Below are 7,737 nucleotides of genomic sequence, written 5' to 3'. Positions count from 1 at the left end.
GAGGGAAAAGTTGTATAGAGCTCAAGGAAAGAACACAAAACTTTTTTGCTTTCTATTTAAAAAGGAACGGTAGGAACTCCACACAGTTTGTCGTTCTGTTGTTCTTTTTCCTTTTTTTTCTTTCTTTTTCTTTCCCCTTTGCTTTTCGTTGCTTTTTCGATTCCAGAAGGTGTATGCGATTTGGAAAGTAGAACCGGGGAGGGGAGAGTGAAGCAAATGTTTTATTATTGCAATCGACTTTTTTTGTACAGTATTTATCAAAGAAACATAATAACAAAAACCAGATGTAATGTTTGTAAACAGCGGGAAGTTACGTTTTTATAAAAATGCAATTGTGCAACACAAAAAAAGAAAAAAGAAAATGATGGCACGATAACTGATGTTTACTGCTTCAGTATGTGCTCCAAAAATGATAGAACGGGATCTCATTGAAGGTACATAGTAATAAAGCATTATAAGAATTATTATAATTATTAAGTTGCAAACAGAGGCACTCTCGCAGGTTAGACCTTTTGATTTGATTTGATTTTTTCCGGTCTCCCACTCTTCATCTGTTAGGTATATGAAGTTTGTGTTCTTTATTTTTCTCATGGTTTGTAAAATTTCTGTACATTTTCTGTGATATTTTAAGTTTTTTATTTTAAAACTTTCATTTTGCGTAGTTGTAAAATGTGGCCTGTACGCAGTTGCCAACGCTCCATGTATATACTTTAACTAATAACATCATTATAACAGTTACAATCTGAGTTTTTTTTTTTCAATATGCAGTTTGAAATGAATAAATTTTTGAAATTTGGATATTTGAAATTGTTTCTGGTTTTGATTTTATTTAACGAGCCGAATCTTGCTTTTCTTATCTAATTATCCTATTGACACATTCTGAACTCACTGTCACTTGTGCGCTTTAATATGCATTCACAGCACACACTCATGCATTATTGCTCTTAATAAGATGACACACTGACGCATGGGTGCAACTCTTTGAAAGTAAGTATGTGCAGAATTATGACAGCGTGTTCAACATATGAAATGTTAGATGCTATTTAAATTTAGTGAGCATTAAGTTAACACGGTTTCTGTGTTTTAGTGGAAACGAGGACTGTGAGCGACAGCGCAGCGTTAAAGTCTGTCGCCTGTAAATCTCTGCTCTGCTCGGGGAGATAAAACGGCCCAAATCAAACGAAGACGCACGGCAAGGTAGTCTCTCACTTTAACTTTATTTCACATTTTTATAAGAGTGCAAGAATTGATCAAGTTTGCACATTTTTTGTGCGCGCATTTTTTTTTCATTCTTTTTTTCCATTTAATTTTTGGAAGTTTCGAAAATAATATTGCTCTTTTTCAATAGCAATGATGTTGTTTATTATAAAACAATACAATGAAATAACCTTTACATCATTAGAATGTGTTCATTCTATACCACACCCTCCTAAAAACACTGATGGTTCCAAACCTCCAAGAAACGCACAAACGGTTCTTTGGAGGAAAATACAATTGTCAAAAAATGTTTTGGAACTTTTATTTTTAAGAGTCTACACGATGTTATATAATTTTGCGATGCATTAAATTATAGTCGATACTAATGAGTACAATATATCACCGTGTAAGCTACATTAAACGAACATTGGTCGTTTTAAACCATAAATAACACGTTGACTGTCCAACACTCGGATCGGATTTGGTGTTTTGCAGAATGAAAAGCAAATATCAGGCGTCTCTCCTTCACGCTCGCATTAATGTTCATGTGATGTTAAATTCGTGTTTGACTAGAGCCGCAGGCCACAGAGAACATGTTGCTGGTGTTTTTCAGTGCTGTGTGTGTCAGTCTGGAATCAAGCTCGCGATCAGATGATGGAGATGAATGAAGTGTGTGTATGTTGTGCGGATATTTCGCTGCTGTCTGTGGTAGATTAGTGCTGTTTCTTGCCAAGGCACCGAGGCATCTCTTACCGCGGGTCCCGGGGGAGAAGGGCTCACATTTAGCGCTAAATGAATATTTGACGAGGGCTCATTCCGACAAACGTGTCCCTGCCGGACTCTCAAAGGGTCAGAGAGCACTGCTTCAATCCATTATTTATACAAGCTGAGGAACTGGTTGTAATGGCTGAATCGGTTTGATAAACTGGGAGTTTAAGTCTGGATGTGAGTGAACTGCTAAAAAGAAGAAACTGTTTTTTGCTGAAATGTTGAGATTTAAAGTCCTTCTAAGCAGGCTCTTATGTAGCCAAACTAACCTAAAAACAGCGATTGAACGCCGGAAGTGATGTACTATAATCTGGCGCTAAATTTGCACCATTTTCCCAAGAGTGACAGTCTGATTAAAATAACTTTTATGATTGACTTTTGATGCTAGACACATACACTTATGGACAAACACTTTTTTTGTGAGAATGTTGGCGCGTTTAAGAATTTTTGTCGTGTTTTTTATTTTATTTTTTAGGCTATATCGCTGTGATACCTCTGTATCTAATATAAAATACACGGAATGACACGAATAAATAATGGCTTCTAATGAATTATGTTTAGGAATAACAGCATGAAAGGAGTTGCTTTAGCTGCCATGCATGTGATTTTACTGCCTAGTTATATTGCGAGAATTCCTTAGAAAGACATGGAAGGTGTGTGTGTGTGTGTGTGTGTGTGTGTGTGTGTGTGTGTGTGTGTGTGTGTGTGTGTGTGTGTATGTATGTAAATTGCTCGTTTAATATATGGGATGTTGTGGAGAAGATGATATCTTTAGTGCAACAGGTGGTAAGCGCAAAACTCAAAACTCTCGTGTTTAACCCATCGCTTCAGTCTGTGCTTATTGTTGAAGTTTGGATTTGATCTAAAATGACAGTAGCGCGGACTTTAAAAAAATAAAATAAAATAAAAACTTGCGGATTTAGGCATAAAAGAGCATCAAACTAACTCATCCCTTCAAATGTAATGATGTTTTGTCTCGGCAAAACAAGTCTTGACAATTCCAATTTCATTATAATATGTGCAAATAGTTTAATGGCGGATTACAGCATATATAATTATTGCGACCGATTAACCAATAGGAAAAACCAAAGAACCTAACTGCAACTAATGCATATAGAATATTGTGGCTATATTATTAATATAAGCTAATTGTTGTTGTTTTTATTAGACACTCTAAAAAAAAGTAAAAAAGGGCAGATCAAATGTGGACAAACCCAGTCGTTGGGTTAAATGATTCAATTCGATTTTAACCCAACGATTGGAGTTGTCCATATTTTACCCGCATTTGGGTTAAAAACAACCCATCAGTGTAATAATAGTATTGTAATAATAGCCTACTAATAGTATACACAATTGTATGAATAATTTAGTGGTTGTTTTAAAATGTCCGCTACTCATAATCCCCATACAAAAATGGTTGTGTTTATCTGGTATTATTAGGCATGCTGTTATTTTGTGGTAACAAATAATTATTAACAGCTTTTTGTAGGTTATTTTACAAATAATATAATGGAATACATCATATGCATAGGCTAACTGTCTTAACTTGTAAACATCTACAGCGTGTGTGTGTTTGTCATTTGGTGTCTGTGGGCGCTGAGAGTAAATGGGTGGAGAAAGGCGCAAACTATTTGGAGAAAGTAATAAGTTGTTTCTTGTGGCGGTTGTTGCGGGAGGGGGGCAATGATGGAGGGGGACTGAGCTGAATTGAGAACTGTCAGAGATGTCTCTCATTGGGTGAATGATCCAGTGCAGGTGCAGGGAAACAGGGGGATGGGACTCTCTCAATGAGACCACACACTGGCAGCCAGCACCGCAGCAGGCTCGCGCCGCGCCTGAAACATTGCTTTTTTATTATTATTATTATTATTTATTTTTTTGTCTAGTTTGATGCATTGCATTTATTTTCAGGAATACAACAAGTGCGTTTATACACTCTAAAAAATGCTGGGTTAAAAACAACCCAAGTTGGGTTTCAAATGAATTTCTGGGTTGTTTGAATGGATGCATTCACATGGGTTCAAACAAATTATGGGTTTGTCCATTTTCTACCCAACTTGGGTTGTTTTTAACCCGGCATTTTTTAGAGTGTATGACCAGTATGAAAGACGTTTGCTTTTGTTCACAGTGCTTGTTTGTGTTGTTCTGTTTAATGGAAGTTTGCGTGCGCGTGTGAATCATGTGTGCTTAGGAATAGGCACTGCAAGCTAACCCGTTGTTTAATATCACCGTGCAGTCTGTCATAATTTCCCCACGATCCTGCTGAAGACTTTGGCACTCAACTTCAACTTCCGACAACGGCTTGTCATCATATTCACGCATGCCAGTCCTTTTGTTTTTCCAACTGTCAGAGTCTTTGTTGTGCAAAGTTATTTTTTTTTAGTAAGATCCGATGTATTAAGACTTTAACCTGCTTTTCATCGAGAACCCTGTTTATCCCATAACATACTGCACAAGGATACTAGTAAAGTACACACACTTTTTTAGTGTTTGCATGCAATTATATGTTCATATAGCCAAGTTTGTATTGTCTGGTGCGTGTTTAAAGGCTGTACATCTCCAGTTTTGCTTTGATGCATTTGTCAAACATGAAAAATGACTCGGATGCCGACTTAAACGTTAAACAATAACGATCTTATGTTTTAAAAGCGATTTGTTTGGTTACAAATTTGAGATTAAGGCAGAGGATAATTGTAATTGCAATGTAAATCATCATCTCTTTATTAATAAGGCTGGGTTGGCTCTGACAGTGGAGATGTGTGCAGAATAATTGCCACACAGTGAGTTTTATTATTAATAATACATTATTAAGGTTTTGACATTATCTTGATCTTCGAATGTAGTTTCAAACATTCAAATTCAACAATTCTGAGCTCTGTTCAAATGTACGCGCGTTTTTATGTCTAATGCTGATAACGGATGGAATAGTGCATATCAATCTCTTCAAGCAGATCACATGTGTCAGTGTGCAACAAATGACATCGGTCCATGTGTTTCTGTCCTGGATCATTATGCGGGGCAACAAGTTTGACCATATGCAAAGCTGAGGTGCGAGTATTTCATCCACGCGAGGAACAATCTCTGCTTTTATACAGCAGATCAGTCACAGCAGTGCGGATCCTTTAATGCACCACTGCGTCTCAGAGACGGGGGATGGGGACACTGCACTGATATTAAGCTGTTTGTTAAAAATATATTGGGATTAAATATTAATCATCTACCAATTCTGACTCATTTACGCGTGCCGTGTCAAAATCGCACATAGCAGTAAAGCTGGCAATTTTCGATCATTCGAATTAATAATGTTATTTATTTATTTTATTTATTTATTTTTTAATTGGCTGTAATGGCAAATTCGTTAAATATGCAACAGGTTTAATTTACATAATCAAATTACTTTTGGTTGGAAGGTTTTTAGAAGGATTTTCAAAGCTCAGAAAAAGAATAAGAAAATGTCCGGAAGAATTATTTAGCGAAAACAGCGCTGTCGCCATGGTTTTACTGTAAACTCTACGCGGCGAATTAAAGCGCTGCCTCTCCTAAAGTTTCCCCTTTATTCCCCATCAAACCCATTCCTTCTCATTTCCCAGGAAACGTCATCAGGTGAATGCATGTATCTATGACGCAGTTTTTGCATGGATGATCTTCAGCATGTGAAATGTTTTTTTGTTTTTTCCTCCTGGTTTCCCAGCATTAGGTTTGGGGGCTGTTAGGAGGTTGTCATTAGCTGACCCTCAGAAACAGCAGAGCATTGTTCTCCTCATTCCGCCAATTTCAAGCTTCACTTGTACGTAGCATATATGTTGATTAATGACACTAAAAGCAATTGGGTCATCCTACTTAAAAAAAGATCATATTCATCGGCAGTTACATTATTTAAATCTATTATTTGTTGACAAAGTTAGTCATTAGGCTTGATTTAGACAAGCTGGAGATCTAATATGGATTGATGAAATCAGCGATTGGAAAAGGAAAGGGGATGCTTTGGGGAACATTCTCAGGACTCTCCGTTTTGGATCAACCAGACGTATGTGTGCTTTCAGAAGAAAGGGTTTGTCTGGACGTTGAATGGGCCCCTCAGCCGGCCCATTATGTTTCTCTGGTCACCCCCGTGTCATCTGAATGGAACGCGTGGGCTTGTTGACAACTAATTTTCTCAAAATGTTCGGCTCTTCCTGCCCTAAAGGTATCTGCGTGCCGCGGAATCCCCAAGACTTTCACTTTTATTCTGAGCCGCTAAATCGAATCGGCGGGATATTCGATCCGAATTCGCAATTAGGCCTTTATCAAGAACACCTTATTAAAAGATCTCATTGTTTAAGTCCATTCAACATAGTTTGAATGCTATAGGCCTACTGATAAAATTAGCTATTTGATATGGATCCAGACATTTAGCCTACTTCATTTCACATTTATTTAGCACTTTTCAAATTCCATATCTTTTCAGATCAGCTTTACAGAAAACGCATGCGTCTACATTACAATTTAGAGTGATTTGTTATCAGAGGTGACCGTGTCCAAGTTAAGGATTTCAGAAATGTACAAGAGTTAGCCAAAAAATAACAAATGTATTAGTTTCAGGTAGAAACAATTCGCTACAATTACTTTTTGAATCGAAAAGTGAATAAAGTGCATTCCTAATTTTACCTTTGTTAATTTTAGTGTTGACATGACATAGCCTACAATAATAAGTCGCAGTCCTCAAATGATGCTAGGCTGGCCTATATTGCTTAAAAAGAAATCGACGCTTCCTATTTTAGGTCACCCCATGCCTATCTTGCATGAGTCTAATTAATTCTCAAGTATGGTTAGTGGGTCTAAAATCTTTGAATGGCCCCTGTGCTCTCGTCAGAAACCCCGCTGGAATGTAAAGGTTTTTTCCCTCTATCCTTCATTCAGTCTCAGAGAGCTACTCAAGCGTTCCCTGTAAGTGACGGAATGCAATGCTTTAAATGGGACACACGTTTGGAGCAAACAAAGGACAGCTCGAAATTATGCCTATTTATTATTTTTAGCGCAGTAGATTTCGTTCATGTCAGAAGTCATAACACGAATCCACGCGAAGAGTGTCAAGTGGTGTAACCAGCACGTAAATAACCAAACTCCATTTTAAACTTACACTTTATTTGGTAGCACTTTATTTTACAGAGTCATTGTTACATGTAGTTACTACATAATTACACGCTACTAACCCTCAGCCAAACCCATGCAAAGTAACCATGTAGAACTTAAACATAAAACAATGACACCTTCAAATTAAAATAAAGTGTAACCCTTTATTTTAAGGTGACGTAGTAACATTACTCAAATAAGTACTGAATGATATGAATTAACTGTAGGATACTTAGCCTACTATAGAGTTATGGTGAGGGTTAGTTGCTTGTAATTATGCATAATTTACTCTTATTACTATAGTAAGTATGTAACTACGTCAGGTGTCATTGTAACGGTGTAATTATATATTTAAATACTGAGTATAGGGTTAGGGTAGGATTAGGGTTTGGTTGAGGGTTAGTTGCATAATTTACTGTAAAATAATAAATAGTGTTATCAATTTAGCTTATAGCTTTAATACAAACATGCAAAGTTAACAAATATCACGAGTTTTCAACATCAAGACATGAGCGACACATTAAATGACAAATGAAAGCAACATTTCTTCTTCTTCTTCTTCTACAAAAAATAAATAAAAAAATCACACTTTATTTTGTCATTGTAACATATTTACTTAATATAATAATAACAACAGTAAATTGTGCATACTTGCATGCA

At 36.6% G+C, this 7,737-nt stretch overlaps 1 protein-coding gene across 1 annotated transcript in view; it reads left to right on the top strand.

Annotated features, from left to right (window-relative positions):
* The window catches only part of sox2 (SRY-box transcription factor 2), a 2,037-nt gene extending 1,274 nt beyond the window's left edge, over positions 1–763 (top strand). Inside the window, exon 1 of the mRNA XM_067416381.1 lies at positions 1–763. This exon is cut by the window's left edge and continues 1,274 nt beyond it. The gene's annotated coding sequence lies outside the window, so the exon portion shown is untranslated.
* The last annotated feature ends 6,974 nt before the right edge of the window (positions 764–7,737 follow it).

Source organism: Pseudorasbora parva, chromosome 14, assembly GCF_024679245.1.
Source record: "Pseudorasbora parva isolate DD20220531a chromosome 14, ASM2467924v1, whole genome shotgun sequence".
Lineage (NCBI taxonomy): Eukaryota > Metazoa > Chordata > Actinopteri > Cypriniformes > Gobionidae > Pseudorasbora > Pseudorasbora parva.
Note: the sequence above shows the minus strand (reverse complement) of the source record. Positions and strands in the feature narration are given on the sequence as shown.